The sequence below is a fragment of the Ornithodoros turicata genome, chromosome 5 (assembly GCF_037126465.1).
Source record: "Ornithodoros turicata isolate Travis chromosome 5, ASM3712646v1, whole genome shotgun sequence".
In the NCBI taxonomy this organism is placed as follows: domain Eukaryota; kingdom Metazoa; phylum Arthropoda; class Arachnida; order Ixodida; family Argasidae; genus Ornithodoros; species Ornithodoros turicata.
The window spans coordinates 7,422,132-7,440,780 of NC_088205.1; positions in this window are offsets into that span (position 1 = coordinate 7,422,132).

Below are 18,649 nucleotides of genomic sequence, written 5' to 3' on the forward strand. Positions count from 1 at the left end.
TGCTCGGAACTGGGATTATGATCGCAGTATTCAACCACTTGCCCGAGCTCCACAAAAAAGCTTGTCTTTGACTCCTGCAGGAGGGGATCATAAACGAAGGACAAGTAGGTCTCTTTGCTGATGTTATGATTCACTTCTCCGATGCTTTACCGAGAACGACAAGTTGAACGACTGCAAGGATTTCGGGTAGATATCGGGTTTTACCCGCATTCTTGAAAATTTGTTCGGGGGGGGGGGGGGGGGGAACTGTCGTGAAAAATCGGGTTGAACCCGAAAACGAAGTACCCTATGAATACAGAAATTGCACATCCACCTCCAGCAGAATCAAACGGAGCGCAGGGTTACACCAAAGCTGCCCACTGCACCCGACGCTTTTCAATATATTCGTAAACGACCTCTTGGAGGATTTTGAAACGTCAAGCAAAGGGATTCATCTGGGAACCCAAAAAACAAACAGCTTGATGGAAGATATTGTGGTAAGCACACTAGCTTTCGCCAACGACATGGTGCTATTAGCTAACAATCCGGCCCACCTGCTGGATCTCCTCAGCATCTGCACCCACAAGGCTCATGCAGAGGGCATCAGTTTCAGCAGTGAGGGGAGCAATATATTGAAGTTCGGGGACATTCCAAACTTACCACTGCTCTTACTGCAAAAATCGCAAGTGTATGTGTATTTCTTTAATACAGAGCCCTCCTCCATAGTGTGCTTTGTTTATTATAGTATGTAGTCGATTGCTGTTTGTTGTGCTTTTCTGCTTCATGTATACTTGCCTGAGGTGTGCATTAGATTTGCAGTAAGTAGGTTCGTCTAGGAGCACAATCCACGTGCTCACGCCATCCACTCGTTTTTTTTGCAATCGTCTAAGTAATCCCAATTTTTCTCCTTGAGTCATTTGGTCTTGGCCTGAATGGATAGCTTAACCTAGATGAGCGGGGAGAAGCCTTTTTCCACGCATCCTCCCGAACTAGTGTGTACTTTTTTGCATCCATATGTCCTTGTCCACCATTTTCATGATTGGCATCACTTTTGGCGTGCTCGGCGCTCGCTTCTGCTGCGGCTACGCTCGACTCCAAAGTGTGGTGTACAACTTCTTTGGCTGTAAGGGCGACGCAGAGGATGTTGTTCTCACATTCCAAGTTGTCGAGGCGCTCTGACAATTATTCTGTCACAGTGGACTGTTGCGTATTTTGTTTCATCAGTGCCGATAATTTTTCTTCTAACTATTGGACTGTAAGTTCTGCGTTCTGAAATTTTACGTCTCTCTGCGCAATGACCGTTCCAACTTTTTCGAATTTCTTTTTTTTTTCACATATTCCACAAATGAAAGGATCTTCTGTAAGTTGTGCTTCTTCGAAGGTGTTGAATGCATTTTCTTCTGTGTCTATCTCGAGCAGCGATTGCACCGTATTAAGTCGTCGACTCTCTGCCCCATTGGTTTCAGGAGGGTTTTCTCGCAATACAATTTTAAAATTTTCATGCAAAGAACAACAAGCAGACTGTCCTTTTGATCTACGTCCTGATCCGGAGTTGGGTGCACATGCCACACCAGCATGGAGCGCTTGCCTCGAGCCTGTGCAAGGCCACGAGCCAAGCCGAGTCGACTGCGAAGTCGAGCGGATCCTACCCACAGCCACATCGAGGGGAACTCCGACTCCACCTTATGAACAAGAGGCTGTTGTCTAGTCTCCTTGCAGGACCTATCTTGTTTTATTTTACTTTGTTTTATTCGCCTCAGGCACCACTTGTGCAGCCCGCCCTGATGTGAAACGGTCTAGACGTGCCTGAATCTGAAATTGAACTGAGGTATGGGCCATAGAAAATGTTAAGAAGCCAGCATTTTTTAAATTTTTGCGAATTATTTGCAGTAAGTTAAACAGAGTGGCTGTACTGACAAAGTTTTAGTGCATGATACATCGTCCGATGCATAGTTAAGCTCCTGAAAGGCCGTATTATTTGTCTTATCTTTATTATGAATTCCGAACTTTATCTTGGGGAACACTGTATAACATGACATTGACATGACATTATGACGTTTTACCCTTTAGTATTTCACTGTGTATTGCGATATCTTTGTCTTTATACGTATGTATTGGGAAAAGCCTTGACCAACAACACAAGTAATTGTCTTCGATGCTCGCTGACATGGACAATATGCAGCAATGTCGCACCTGTACATAATTTTTTAACTGTTTCTTCTCAACTCGCAAAAAATAAACTGTATTTGTCTGTTTAGATAAGCATTGACATTCTTTTTTGTGATTTTGTGAGGGCAAAGCGTTACCGCAGTCAACAACCGGTACCTGCTAAGCTATGCGCTTCTCCTGCTGAGTATCTGCGCTTAATTCTATCACGATTTGGGCACGTGTATTATTTCGCTGAAAATAAAGAAATGTAAAGTTAACCTCTTGATGTTTTTTATGGTCAAAATTCGATGATCTTTTTAAGCGACCAATTTTGCGCTCAAACTAGAGCGCTTCTCCTTCTGGGTATCTGTGCTCAATTCTATCACAATTCGGGCAATTTTATTCTTTTGCTGAAAATCGAAAAAAGGCAAGGTTAACCTCTTGGTGTTTTTTACGGTCAAAATTTGATGGTCTTTTTAAGCGACCAATTTTGCGCACATACTAGAGCGCTTCTCCTGCTGAGTATCTGTGCTTAATTCTATCACGATTTGGGCACTTTTATTCTTTTGCTGAAAATAGAAAAAAAGGCAAGGTTAACCTCTTGGTGTTTTTTACGGTGAAAATTCGATGGTCTTTTTTAGCGACCAATTTTGCGCTCAAACTGGAGCGCTTCTCCTGCTGAGTATCTGTGCTTAATTCTATCACGATTTGGGCACTTTTATTCTTTTGCTGAAAACAGAAAAAAAGGCAAGGTTAACCTCTTGGTGTTTTTTACGGTGAAAATTCGATGGTCTTTTTTAGCGACCAATTTTGCGCTCAAACTGGAGCGCTTCTCCTGCTGAGTATCTGTGCTTAATTCTATCACGATTTGGGCACTTTTATTCTTTTGCTGAATATAGAAAAAAAGGCAAGGTTAACCTCTTGGTGTTTTTTACGGTCAAAATTGGATGGTCTTTTTTAGCGACCAATTTTGCGCTCAAACTGGAGCGCTTCTCCTGCTGAGTATCTGTGCTTAATTCTGTCACGATTTGGGCACTTTTATTATTTTGCTGACAATAGAAAACAGGTAAGGTTAACCTCTTGGTATTTTTTACGGTCAAAATTCGATGGTCTTTTTTAGCGACCAATTTTGCGCTCAAGTTAAAGCGCTTCTCCTGCTGAGTATCTGTGCTTAATTCTATCACGATTTGGGCACTTTTATTATTTTGCTGAAAATAGAAAAAAAGGCAAGGTTAACCTCTTGCTGTTTTTTACGGTGAAAATTCGATGGTCTTTTTTAGCGACCAATTTTGCGCTCAAACTGGAGCGCTTCTCCTGCTGAGTATCTGTGCTTAATTCTATCACGATTTGGGCACTTTTATTCTTTTGCTGAAAACAGAAAAAAAGACAAGGTTAAGCTCTTGCTGTTTTTTATGGTGAAAATTCGATGGTCTTTTTTAGGGACCAATTTTGCGCTCAAACTGGAGCGCTTCTCCTGCTGAGTATCTGTGCTTAATTCTATCACGATTCGGGCACTGTTATTCTTTTGCTGAAAATAGAAAAAAAGGCAAGGTTAACCTCTTGGTGTTTTTTGCGGTGAAAATTCGATGGCCTTTTTTAGCGACCAATTTTGCGCTCAAACTGGAGCGCTTCTCCATCTGAGTATCTGTGCTTAATTCTATCACGATTTGGGAACTTTTATTATTTTGCTGACAATAGAAAACAGGTAAGGTTAACCTCTTGGTATTTTTTACGGTCAAAATTCGATGGTCTTTTTTAGCGACCAATCTTGCGCTCAAACTAGAGCGCTTCTCCTGCTGAGTATCTGTGCTTAATTCTATCACGATTTGGGCACTTTTATTATTTTGCTGACAATAGAAAACAGGTAAGGTTAACCTCTTGGTATTTTTTACGGTCAAAATTCGATGGTCTTTTTAGGCACCAATTTTGCGCTCAAGTTAAAGCGCTTCTCCTGCTGAGTATTTGTGCTTAATTCTATCACGATTTGGGCACTTTTATTCTTTTGCTGAAAATAGAAAAAAAGGCAAGGTTAACCTCTTGCTGTTTTTTACGGTGAAAATTCGATGGTCTTTTTTAGCGACCAATTTTGCGCTCAAACTGGAGCGCTTCTCCTGCTGAGTATCTGTGCTTAATTCTATCACGATTTGGGCACTTTTATTCTTTTGCTGAAAATAGAAAAAAAGGCAAGGTTAACCTCTTGGTGTTTTTTACGGTCAAAATTCGATGGTCTTTTTTAGCGACCAATTTTGCGCTCAAACTGGAGCGCTTCTCCTGCTGAGTATCTGTGCTTAATTCTATCACGATTTGGGCACTTTTATTCTTTTGCTGAAAACAGAAAAAAGGCAAGGTTAACCTCTTGGTGTTTTTTACGGTGAAAATTCGATGGTCTTTTTTAGCGACCAATTTTGCGTTCAAACTGGAGCGCTTCTCCTGCTGAGTATCTGTGCTTAATTCTATCAAGATTTGGGCACTTTTAATATTTTGCTGACAATAGAAAACAGGTAAGGTTAACCTCTTGGTATTTTTTACGGTCAAAATTCGATGGTCTTTTAGGGACCAATTTTGCGCTCAAGTTAAAGCGCTTCTCCTGCTGAGTATTTGTGCTTAATTCTATCACGATTTGGGCACTTTTATTCTTTTGCTAAAAAAATGGTAAGGTTAACCTCTAGCTGTTTTTTACGGTCAAAATTTGACGGTCTTTTAAAGCGACCAATTTTGCGCTCATACTAGAGCGCTTCTCCTGCTGAGTATCTGTGCTTAATTCTATCACGATTTGGGCACTTTTATTCTTTTGCTGAAAATAGAAAAAAAGGCAAGGTTAACCTCTTGGCGTTTTTTACGGTGAAAATTCGATGGTCTTTTTTAGCGACCAATTTTGCGCTCAAACTGGAGCGCTTCTCCTGCTGAGTACCCGTGCTTAATTCTATCAAGATTTGGGGACTTTTAATATTTTGCTGACAATAGAAAACAGGTAAGGTTAACCTCTTGGTATTTTTTACGGTCAAAATTCGATGGTCTTTTAGGGACCAATTTTGCGCTCAAGTTAAAACGCTTCTCCTGCTGAGTATTTGTGCTTAATTCTATCACGATTTGGGCACTTTTATTCTTTTGCTAAAAAAATGGTAAGGTCTCTAGCTGTTTTTTACGGTGAAAATTCGATGGTCTTTTTTAGGGACCAATTTTGCGCTCAAACTGGAGCGCTTCTCCTGTTGAGTATCTGTGCTTAATTCTATCCCGATTCGGGCACTGTTATTCTTTTGCTGAAAATAGAAAAAAAGGCAAGGTTAACCTCTTGGTGTTTTTTGCGGTGAAAATTCGATGGCCTTTTTTAGCGACCAATTTTGCGCTCAAACTGGAGCGCTTCTCCATCTGAGTATCTGTGCTTAATTCTATCACGATTTGGGCACTTTTATTATTTTGCTGACAATAGAAAACAGGTAAGGTTAACCTCTTGGTATTTTTTACGGTCAAAATTCGATGGTCTTTTTTAGCGACCAATCTTGCGCTCAAACTAGAGCGCTTCTCCTGCTGAGTATCTGTGCTTAATTCTATCACGATTTGGGCACTTTTATTCTTTTGCTGAAAACAGAAAAAAAGGCAAGGTTAACCTCTTGCTGTTTTTTACGGTGAAAATTCGATGGTCTTTTTTAGCGACCAATTTTGCGCTCAAACTGGAGCGCTTCTCCTGCTGAGTATCTGTGCTTAATTCTATCACGATTTGGGCACTTTTATTCTTTTGCTGAAAATAGAAAAAAAGGCAAGGTTAACCTCTTGGTGTTTTTTACGGTGAAAATTCGATGGTCTTTTTTAGCGACCAATTTTGCGTTCAAACTGGAGCGCTTCTCCTGCTGAGTATCTGTGCTTAATTCTATCAAGATTTGGGCACTTTTAATATTTTGCTGACAATAGAAAACAGGTAAGGTTAACCTCTTGGTATTTTTTACGGTCAAAATTCGATGGTCTTTTAGGGACCAATTTTGCGCTCAAGTTAAAACGCTTCTCCTGCTGAGTATTTGTGCTTAATTCTATCACGATTTGGGCACTTTTATTCTTTTGCTAAAAAAATGGTAAGGTCTCTAGCTGTTTTTTACGGTCAAAATTTGATGGTCTTTTAAAGCGACCAATTTTGCGCTCATACTAGAGCGCTTCTCCTGCTGAGTATCTGTGCTTAATTCTATCACGATTTGGGCACTTTTATTATTTTGCTGAAAATAGAAAAAAAAGCAAGGTTAACCTGTTGGTGCTTTTTACGGTGAAAATTCGATGGTATTTTTTAGCTACCAATTTTGCGCTCAAACTACAGCGCTTTCCCTGCTGAGTATCTGTGCTTAATTCTATCACGATTTGGGCACTTTTATTCTTTTGCTGAAAATAGAAAAAAGGCAAGGTTAACCTCTTGGTGTTTTTTACGGTGAAAATTCGATGGTCTTTTTTAGCGACCAATTTTGCGCTCAAACTGGAGCGCTTCTCCTGCTGAGTATCTGTGCTTAATTCTATCACGATTTGGGCACTTTTATTCTTTTGCTGAAAACAGAAAAAAAGGCAAGGTTAACCTCTTGGTGTTGTTTACGGTGAAAATTCGATGGTCTTTTTTAGCGACCAATTTTGCGCTCAAACTGGAGCGCTTCTCCTGCTGAGTATCTGTGCTTAATTCTATCACGATTTGGGCACTTTTATTCTTTTGCTGAAAACAGAAAAAAAGGCAAGGTTAACCTCTTGGTGTTTTTTACGGTGAAAATTCGATGGTCTTTTTTAGCGACCAATTTTGCGCTCAAACTCGAGCGCTTCTCCTGCTGAGTATCCGTGCTTAATTCTATCAAGATTTGGGCACTTTTATTCTTTTGCTAAAAAAATGGTAAGGTCTCTAGCTGTTTTTTACTGTCAAAATTTGATGGTCTTTTAAAGCGACCAATTTTGCGCTCATACTAGAGCGCTTCTCCTGCTGAGTATCTGTGCTTAATTCTATCACGATTTGGGCACTTTTATTATTTTGCTGAAAATAGAAAAAAAAGCAAAGTTAACCTGTTGGTGTTTTTTACGGTGAAAATTCGATGGTATTTTTTCGCTACCAATTTTGCGCTCAAACTAGAGCGCTTCCCCTGCTGAGTATCTGTGCTTAATTCTATCACGATTTGGGCACTTTTATTCTTTTGCTGAAAATAGAAAAAAAGGCAAGGTTAACCTCTTGGTGTTTTTTACGGTGAAAATTCGATGGTCTTTTTTAGCGACCAATTTTGCGCTCAAACTGGAGCGCTTCTCCTGTTGAGTATCTGTGCTTAATTCTATCACGATTTGAGCACTTTTATTATTTTGCTGAAAACAGAAAAAAAGGCAAGGTTAACCTCTTGGTGTTTTTTACGGTGAAAATTCGATGGTCTTTTTTAGCGACCAATTTTGCGCTCAAACTGGAGCGCTTCTCCATCTGAGTATCTGTGCTTAATTCTATCACGATTTGGGAACTTTTATTATTTTGCTGACAATAGAAAACAGGTAAGGTTAACCTCTTGGTATTTTTTACGGTCAAAATTCGATGGTCTTTTTTAGCGACCAATCTTGCGCTCAAACTAGAGCGCTTCTCCTGCTGAGTATCTGTGCTTAATTCTATCACGATTTGGGCACTTTTATTATTTTGCTGACAATAGAAAACAGGTAAGGTTAACCTCTTGGTATTTTTTACGGTCAAAATTCGATGGTCTTTTTAGGCACCAATTTTGCGCTCAAGTTAAAGCGCTTCTCCTGCTGAGTATTTGTGCTTAATTCTATCACGATTTGGGCACTTTTATTCTTTTGCTGAAAATAGAAAAAAAGGCAAGGTTAACCTCTTGCTGTTTTTTACGGTGAAAATTCGATGGTCTTTTTTAGCGACCAATTTTGCGCTCAAACTGGAGCGCTTCTCCTGCTGAGTATCTGTGCTTAATTCTATCACGATTTGGGCACTTTTATTCTTTTGCTGAAAATAGAAAAAAAGGCAAGGTTAACCTCTTGGTGTTTTTTACGGTCAAAATTCGATGGTCTTTTTTAGCGACCAATTTTGCGCTCAAACTGGAGCGCTTCTCCTGCTGAGTATCTGTGCTTAATTCTATCACGATTTGGGCACTTTTATTCTTTTGCTGAAAACAGAAAAAAGGCAAGGTTAACCTCTTGGTGTTTTTTACGGTGAAAATTCGATGGTCTTTTTTAGCGACCAATTTTGCGTTCAAACTGGAGCGCTTCTCCTGCTGAGTATCTGTGCTTAATTCTATCAAGATTTGGGCACTTTTAATATTTTGCTGACAATAGAAAACAGGTAAGGTTAACCTCTTGGTATTTTTTACGGTCAAAATTCGATGGTCTTTTAGGGACCAATTTTGCGCTCAAGTTAAAGCGCTTCTCCTGCTGAGTATTTGTGCTTAATTCTATCACGATTTGGGCACTTTTATTCTTTTGCTAAAAAAATGGTAAGGTTAACCTCTAGCTGTTTTTTACGGTCAAAATTTGACGGTCTTTTAAAGCGACCAATTTTGCGCTCATACTAGAGCGCTTCTCCTGCTGAGTATCTGTGCTTAATTCTATCACGATTTGGGCACTTTTATTCTTTTGCTGAAAATAGAAAAAAAGGCAAGGTTAACCTCTTGGCGTTTTTTACGGTGAAAATTCGATGGTCTTTTTTAGCGACCAATTTTGCGCTCAAACTGGAGCGCTTCTCCTGCTGAGTACCCGTGCTTAATTCTATCAAGATTTGGGGACTTTTAATATTTTGCTGACAATAGAAAACAGGTAAGGTTAACCTCTTGGTATTTTTTACGGTCAAAATTCGATGGTCTTTTAGGGACCAATTTTGCGCTCAAGTTAAAACGCTTCTCCTGCTGAGTATTTGTGCTTAATTCTATCACGATTTGGGCACTTTTATTCTTTTGCTAAAAAAATGGTAAGGTCTCTAGCTGTTTTTTACGGTGAAAATTCGATGGTCTTTTTTAGGGACCAATTTTGCGCTCAAACTGGAGCGCTTCTCCTGTTGAGTATCTGTGCTTAATTCTATCCCGATTCGGGCACTGTTATTCTTTTGCTGAAAATAGAAAAAAAGGCAAGGTTAACCTCTTGGTGTTTTTTGCGGTGAAAATTCGATGGCCTTTTTTAGCGACCAATTTTGCGCTCAAACTGGAGCGCTTCTCCATCTGAGTATCTGTGCTTAATTCTATCACGATTTGGGCACTTTTATTATTTTGCTGACAAAAGAAAACAGGTAAGGTTAACCTCTTGGTATTTTTTACGGTCAAAATTCGATGGTCTTTTTAGCGACCAATCTTGCGCTCAAACTAGAGCGCTTCTCCTGCTGAGTATCTGTGCTTAATTCTATCACGATTTGGGCACTTTTATTCTTTTGCTGAAAACAGAAAAAAAGGCAAGGTTAACCTCTTGCTGTTTTTTACGGTGAAAATTCGATGGTCTTTTTAGCGACCAATTTTGCGCTCAAACTGGAGCGCTTCTCCTGCTGAGTATCTGTGCTTAATTCTATCACGATTTGGGCACTTTTATTCTTTTGCTGAAAATAGAAAAAAAGGCAAGGTTAACCTCTTGGTGTTTTTTACGGTGAAAATTCGATGGTCTTTTTTAGCGACCAATTTTGCGTTCAAACTGGAGCGCTTCTCCTGCTGAGTATCTGTGCTTAATTCTATCAAGATTTGGGCACTTTTAATATTTTGCTGACAATAGAAAACAGGTAAGGTTAACCTCTTGGTATTTTTTACGGTCAAAATTCGATGGTCTTTTAGGGACCAATTTTGCGCTCAAGTTAAAACGCTTCTCCTGCTGAGTATTTGTGCTTAATTCTATCACGATTTGGGCACTTTTATTCTTTTGCTAAAAAAATGGTAAGGTCTCTAGCTGTTTTTTACGGTCAAAATTTGATGGTCTTTTAAAGCGACCAATTTTGCGCTCATACTAGAGCGCTTCTCCTGCTGAGTATCTGTGCTTAATTCTATCACGATTTGGGCACTTTTATTATTTTGCTGAAAATAGAAAAAAAAGCAAGGTTAACCTGTTGGTGCTTTTTACGGTGAAAATTCGATGGTATTTTTTAGCTACCAATTTTGCGCTCAAACTACAGCGCTTTCCCTGCTGAGTATCTGTGCTTAATTCTATCACGATTTGGGCACTTTTATTCTTTTGCTGAAAATAGAAAAAAGGCAAGGTTAACCTCTTGGTGTTTTTTACGGTGAAAATTCGATGGTCTTTTTTAGCGACCAATTTTGCGCTCAAACTGGAGCGCTTCTCCTGCTGAGTATCTGTGCTTAATTCTATCACGATTTGGGCACTTTTATTCTTTTGCTGAAAACAGAAAAAAAGGCAAGGTTAACCTCTTGGTGTTGTTTACGGTGAAAATTCGATGGTCTTTTTTAGCGACCAATTTTGCGCTCAAACTGGAGCGCTTCTCCTGCTGAGTATCTGTGCTTAATTCTATCACGATTTGGGCACTTTTATTCTTTTGCTGAAAACAGAAAAAAAGGCAAGGTTAACCTCTTGGTGTTTTTTACGGTGAAAATTCGATGGTCTTTTTTAGCGACCAATTTTGCGCTCAAACTCGAGCGCTTCTCCTGCTGAGTATCCGTGCTTAATTCTATCAAGATTTGGGCACTTTTATTCTTTTGCTAAAAAAATGGTAAGGTCTCTAGCTGTTTTTTACTGTCAAAATTTGATGGTCTTTTAAAGCGACCAATTTTGCGCTCATACTAGAGCGCTTCTCCTGCTGAGTATCTGTGCTTAATTCTATCACGATTTGGGCACTTTTATTATTTTGCTGAAAATAGAAAAAAAAGCAAAGTTAACCTGTTGGTGTTTTTTACGGTGAAAATTCGATGGTATTTTTTCGCTACCAATTTTGCGCTCAAACTAGAGCGCTTCCCCTGCTGAGTATCTGTGCTTAATTCTATCACGATTTGGGCACTTTTATTCTTTTGCTGAAAATAGAAAAAAAGGCAAGGTTAACCTCTTGGTGTTTTTTACGGTGAAAATTCGATGGTCTTTTTTAGCGACCAATTTTGCGCTCAAACTGGAGCGCTTCTCCTGTTGAGTATCTGTGCTTAATTCTATCACGATTTGAGCACTTTTATTATTTTGCTGAAAACAGAAAAAAAGGCAAGGTTAACCTCTTGGTGTTTTTTACGGTGAAAATTCGATGGTCTTTTTTAGCGACCAATTTTGCGCTCAAACTGGAGCGCTTCTCCTGCTGAGTATCTGTGCTTAATTCTATCACGATTTGGGCACTTTTATTCTTTTGCTGAATATAGAAAAAAAGGCAAGGTTAACCTCTTGGTGTTTTTTACGGTGAAAATTCGATGGTCTTTTTTAGCGACCAATTTTGCGCTCAAACTGGAGCGCTTCTCCTGCTGAGTATCTGTGCTTAATTCTATCACGATTTGGGCACTTTTATTCTTTTGCTGAAAATAGAAAAAAAAGCAAGGTTAACCTGTTGGTGCTTTTTACGGTGAAAATTCGATGGTATTTTTTAGCTACCAATTTTGCGCTCAAACTAGAGCGCTTTCCCTGCTGAGTATCTGTGCTTAATTCTATCACGATTTGGGCACTTTTATTCTTTTGCTGAAAAAAAATGGTAAGGTTAACCTCTTGCTGTTTTTTACGGTCAAAATTTGATGGTCTTTGTAAGTGACCAATTTTGCGCTCATAGTAGAGCGCTTCTCCTGCTGAGTATCTGTGCTTAATTCTATCACGATTTGGGCACTTTTATTATTTTGCTGAAAATAGAAAAAAAGGCAAGGTTAACCTCTTGCTGTTTTTTACGGTGAAAATTCGATGGTCTTTTTTAGCGAGCAATTTTGCGCTCAAACTGGAGCGCTTCTCCTGCTGAGTATCTGTGCTTAATTCTATCACGATTTGGGCACTTTTATTATTTTGCTGACAATAGAAAACAGGTAAGGTTAACCTCTTGGTATTTTTTACGGTCAAAATTCGATGGTCTTTTTAGGGACCAATTTTGCGCTCAAGTTAAAGCGCTTCTCCTGCTGAGTATTCGTGCTTAATTCTATCACGATTTGGGCACTTTTATTCTTTTGCTAAAAAATGGTGAGGTTAACCTCTTGCTGTTTTTTACGGTCAAAATTTGATGGTCTTCTTAAGCGACCAATTTTGCGCTCAAACTGGAGCGCTTCTCCTGCTGAGTATCTGTGCTTAATTCTGTCACGATTTGGGCACTTTTATTATTTTGCTGAAAATAGAAAAAAAGGCAAGGTTAACCTCTTACTGTTTTTTACGGTCAAAATTCCATGGTCTTTTTTAGCGACCAATTTTGCGCTCAAACTGGAGCGCTTCCCCATCTGAGTATCTGTGCTTAATTCTATCACGATCTGGGCACTTTTATTATTTTGCTGACAATAGAAAAATGGTAAGGTTAACCTCTTGGTGTTTTTTACGGTGAAAATTCGATGGTCTTTTTTAGCGACCAATTTTGCGCTCAAACTGGAGCGCTTCTCCTGCTGAGTATCTGTGCTTAATTCTATCACGATTTGGGCACTTTTATTATTTTGCTGACAATAGAAAACAGGTAAGGTTAACCTCTTGGTATTTTTTACGGTCAAAATTCGATGGTCTTTTTAGGGACCAATTTTGTGCTCAAGTTAAAGCGCTTCTCCTGCTGAGTATCTGTGCTTAATTCTGTCACGATTTGGGCACTTTTATTCTTTTGCTGAAAATAGAAAAAAAGGCAAGGTTAACCTCTTACTGTTTTTTACGGTCAAAATTCCATGGTCTTTTTTAGCGACCAATTTTGCGCTCATACTAGAGCGCTTCTCCTGCTGAGTATCTGTGCTTAATTCTATCACGATTTGGGCACTTTTATTATTTTGCTGAAAATAGAAAAAAGGCAAGGTTAACCTCTTGCTGTTTTTTACGGTGAAAATTCGATGGTCTTTTTTAGCGACCAATTTTGCGCTCAAACTGGAGCGCTTCTCCTGCTGAGTATCTGTGCTTAATTCTATCACGATTTCGGCACTTTTATTCTTTTGCTGAAAATAGAAAAAAAGGCAAGGTTAACCTCTTGGTGTTTTTTACGGTCAAAATTCGATGGTCTTTTTTAGCGACCAATTTTGCGCTCAAACTGGAGCGCTTCTCCTGCTGAGTATCTGTGCTTAATTCTATCACGATTTGGGCACTTTTATTCTTTTGCTGAAAACAGAAAAAAGGCAAGGTTAACCTCTTGGTGTTTTTTACGGTGAAAATTCGATGGTCTTTTTTAGCGACCAATTTTGCGTTCAAACTGGAGCGCTTCTCCTGCTGAGTATCTGTGCTTAATTCTATCAAGATTTGGGCACTTTTAATATTTTGCTGACAATAGAAAACAGGTAAGGTTAGCCTCTTGGTATTTTTTACGGTCAAAATTCGATGGTCTTTTAGGGACCAATTTTGCGCTCAAGTTAAAACGCTTCTCCTGCTGAGTATTTGTGCTTAATTCTATCACGATTTGGGCACTTTTATTCTTTTGCTAAAAAAATGGTAAGGTCTCTAGCTGTTTTTTACGGTCAAAATTTGATGGTCTTTTAAAGCGACCAATTTTGCGCTCATACTAGAGCGCTTCTCCTGCTGAGTATCTGTGCTTAATTCTATCACGATTTGGGCACTTTTATTATTTTGCTGAAAATAGAAAAAAAAGCAAGGTTAACCTGTTGGTGCTTTTTACGGTGAAAATTCGATGGTATTTTTTAGCTACCAATTTTGCGCTCAAACTAGAGCGCTTTCCCTGCTGAGTATCTGTGCTTAATTCTATCACGATTTGGGCACTTTTATTCTTTTGCTGAAAATAGAAAAAAGGCAAGGTTAACCTCTTGGTGTTTTTTACGGTGAAAATTCGATGGTCTTTTTTAGCGACCAATTTTGCGCTCAAACTAGAGCGCTTCTCCTGCTGAGTATCTGTGCTTCATTCTATCACGATTTGAGCACTTTTATTCTTTTGCTGAAAAAAAATGGTAAGGTTAACCTCTTGCTGTTTTTTACGGTCAAAATTTGATGGTCTTTGTAAACGACTAATTTTGCGCTCATACTAGAGCGCTTCTCCTGCTGAGTATCTGTGCTTAATTCTATCACGATTTGGGCACTTTTATTATTTTGCTGAAAATAGAAAAAAAAAGGCAAGGTTAACCTCTTGCTGTTTTTTACGGTGAAAATTCGATGGTCTTTTTTAGCGACCAATTTTGCGCTCAAACTGGACCGCTTCTCCTGCTGAGTATCTGTGCTTAATTCTATCACGATTTGAGCACTTTTATTCTTTTGCTGAAAAAAAATGGTAAGGTTAACCTCTTGCTGTTTTTTACGGTCAAAATTTGATGGTCTTTGTAAGCGACCAATTTTGCGCTCATACTAGAGCGCTTCTCCTGCTGAGTATCTGTGCTTAATTCTATCACGATTTGGGCGCTTTTATTCTTTTGCTGAAAATAGAAAAAAAGGCAAGGTTAAGCTCTTGGTGTTTTTTGCGGTGAAAATTCGACGGCCTTTTTTAGCGACCAATTTTGCGCTCAAACTGGACCGCTTCTCCTGCTGAGTATCTGTGCTTAATTCTATCACGATTTGGGCACTTTTATTATTTTGCTGACCATAGAAAAATGGTAAGGTTAACCTCTTGGTATTTTTTACGGTGAAAATTCGATGGTCTTTTTTAGCGACCAATTTTGCGCTCAAACTAGAGCGCTTCTCCTGCTGAGTATCTGTGCTTAATTCTATCACGATTTGGGCACTTTTATTATTTTGCTGACAATAGAAAACAGGTAAGGTTAACCTCTTGGTATTTTTTACGGTCAAAATTCGATGGTCTTTTTTAGCGACCAATTTTGCGCTCAAACTAGAGCGCTTCTCCTGCTGAGTATTCGTGCTTAATTCTATCACGATTTGGGCACTTTTATTCTTTTGCTGAAAACAGAAAAAAAGGCAAGGTTAACCTCTTGGTGTTTTTTACGGTGAAAATTCGATGGTCTTTTTTAGCGACCAATTTTGCGCTCAAGTTAAAGCGCTTCTCCTGCTGAGTATTTGTGCTTAATTCTGTCACGATTTGGGCACTTTTATTATTTTGCTGAAAATAGAAAAAAAGGCAAGGTTAACCTCTTGCTGTTTTTTACGGTCAAAATTCGATGGTCTTTTTAGGGACCAATTTTGCGCTCAAGTTAAAGCGCTTCTCCTGCTGAGTATTTGTGCTTAATTCTATCACGATTTGGACACTTTTATTCTTTTGCTAAAAAAATGGTAAGGTTAACTTGCTGTTTTTTACGGTCAAAATTTGATGGTCTTTGTAAGCGAAAAATTTTGCGCTCATACTAGAGCGCTTCTCCTGCTGAGTATCTGTGCTTAATTCTATCACGATTTGGGCACTTTTATTATTTTGCTGAAAATAGAAAAAAAGCAAGGTTAACCTGTTGGTATTTTTTACGGTGAAAATTCGATGGTATTTTTTCGCTACCAATTTTGCGCTCAAACTAGAGCGCTTCCCCTGCTGTTGGATGGTCTTTTTTAGCGACCAATTTTGCGCTCAAACTGGAGCGCTTCTCCTGCTGAGTATCTGTGCTTAATTCTATCACGATTTGGGCACTTTTATTATTTGGCTGACAATAGAAAACAGGTAAGGTTAACCTCTTGGTATTTTTTACGGTCAAAATTCGAAGGTCTTTTTTAGCGACCAATTTTGCGCTCAAACTAGAGCGCTTCTCCTGCTGAGTTTCTGTGCTTCATTCTATCACGATTTGAGCACTTTTATTCTTTTGCTGAAAAAAAATGGTAAGGTTAACCTCTTGCTGTTTTTTACGGTCAAAATTTGATGGTCTTTGTAAGCGACCAATTTTGCGCTCATACTAGAGCGCTTCTCCTGCTGAGTATCTGTGCTTAATTCTATCACGATTTGGGCACTTTTATTATTTTGCTGAAAATAGAAAAAAAGGCAAGGTTAACCTCTTGCTGTTTTTTACGGTGAAAATTCGATGGTCTTTTTTAGCGACCAATTTTGCGCTCAAACTGGAGCGCTTCTCCTGCTGAGTATCTGTGCTTAATTCTATCACGATTTGGGCACTTTTATTCTTTTGCTGAAAACAGAAAAAAAGACAAGGTTAAGCTCTTGCTGTTTTTTATGGTGAAAATTCGATGGTCTTTTTTAGGGACCAATTTTGCGCTCAAACTGGAGCGCTTCTCCTGCTGAGTATCTGTGCTTAATTCTATCACGATTCGGGCACTGTTATTCTTTTGCTGAAAATAGAAAAAAAGGCAAGGTTAACCTCTTGGTGTTTTTTGCGGTGAAAATTCGATGGCCTTTTTTAGCGACCAATTTTGCGCTCAAACTGGAGCGCTTCTCCATCTGAGTATCTGTGCTTAATTCTATCACGATTTGGGAACTTTTATTATTTTGCTGACAATAGAAAACAGGTAAGGTTAACCTCTTGGTATTTTTTACGGTCAAAATTCGATGGTCTTTTTTAGCGACCAATCTTGCGCTCAAACTAGAGCGCTTCTCCTGCTGAGTATCTGTGCTTAATTCTATCACGATTTGGGCACTTTTGTTATTTTGCTGACAATAGAAAACAGGTAAGGTTAACCTCTTGGTATTTTTTACGGTCAAAATTCGATGGTCTTTTTAGGCACCAATTTTGCGCTCAAGTTAAAGTGCTTCTCCTGCTGAGTATTTGTGCTTAATTCTATCACGATTTGGGCACTTTTATTCTTTTGCTGAAAATAGAAAAAAAGGCAAGGTTAACCTCTTGCTGTTTTTTACGGTGAAAATTCGATGGTCTTTTTTAGCGACCAATTTTGCGCTCAAACTGGAGCGCTTCTCCTGCTGAGTATCTGTGCTTAATTCTATCACGATTTGGGCACTTTTATTCTTTTGCTGAAAATAGAAAAAAAGGCAAGGTTAACCTCTTGGTGTTTTTTACGGTCAAAATTCGATGGTCTTTTTTAGCGACCAATTTTGCGCTCAAACTGGAGCGCTTCTCCTGCTGAGTATCTGTGCTTAATTCTATCACGATTTGGGCACTTTTATTATTTGGCTGACAATAGAAAACAGGTAAGGTTAACCTCTTGGTATTCTTTACGGTCAAAATTCGATGGTCTTTTTTAGCGACCAATTTTGCGCTCAAACTAGAGCGCTTCTCCTGCTGAGTTTCTGTGCTTCATTCTATCACGATTTGAGCACTTTTATTCTTTTGCTGAAAAAAAATGGTAAGGTTAACCTCTTGCTGTTTTTTACGGTCAAAATTTGATGGTCTTTGTAAGCGACCAATTTTGCGCTCATACTAGAGCGCTTCTCCTGCTGAGTATCTGTGCTTAATTCTATCACGATTTGGGCACTTTTATTATTTTGCTGAAAATAGAAAAAAAGGCAAGGTTAACCTCTTGCTGTTTTTTACGGTGAAAATTCGATGGTCTTTTTTAGCGACCAATTTTGCGCTCAAACTGGAGCGCTTCTCCTGCTGAGTATCTGTGCTTAATTCTATCACGATTTGGGCACTTTTATTCTTTTGCTGAAAACAGAAAAAAAGACAAGGTTAAGCTCTTGCTGTTTTTTATGGTGAAAATTCGATGGTCTTTTTTAGGGACCAATTTTGCGCTCAAACTGGAGCGCTTCTCCTGCTGAGTATCTGTGCTTAATTCTATCACGATTCGGGCACTGTTATTCTTTTGCTGAAAATAGAAAAAAAGGCAAGGTTAACCTCTTGGTGTTTTTTGCGGTGAAAATTCGATGGCCTTTTTTAGCGACCAATTTTGCGCTCAAACTGGAGCGCTTCTCCATCTGAGTATCTGTGCTTAATTCTATCACGATTTGGGAACTTTTATTATTTTGCTGACAATAGAAAACAGGTAAGGTTAACCTCTTGGTATTTTTTACGGTCAAAATTCGATGGTCTTTTTTAGCGACCAATCTTGCGCTCAAACTAGAGCGCTTCTCCTGCTGAGTATCTGTGCTTAATTCTATCACGATTTGGGCACTTTTGTTATTTTGCTGACAATAGAAAACAGGTAAGGTTAACCTCTTGGTATTTTTTACGGTCAAAATTCGATGGTCTTTTTAGGCACCAATTTTGCGCTCAAGTTAAAGCGCTTCTCCTGCTGAGTATTTGTGCTTAATTCTATCACGATTTGGGCACTTTTATTCTTTTGCTGAAAATAGAAAAAAAGGCAAGGTTAACCTCTTGCTGTTTTTTACGGTGAAAATTCGATGGTCTTTTTTAGCGACCAATTTTGCGCTCAAACTGGAGCGCTTCTCCTGCTGAGTATCTGTGCTTAATTCTATCACGATTTGGGCACTTTTATTCTTTTGCTGAAAATAGAAAAAAAGGCAAGGTTAACCTCTTGGTGTTTTTTACGGTCAAAATTCGATGGTCTTTTTTAGCGACCAATTTTGCGCTCAAACTGGAGCGCTTCTCCTGCTGAGTATCTGTGCTTAATTCTATCACGATTTGGGCACTTTTATTCTTTTGCTGAAAACAGAAAAAAGGTAAGGTTAACCTCTTGGTGTTTTTTACGGTGAAAATTCGATGGTCTTTTTTAGCGACCAATTTTG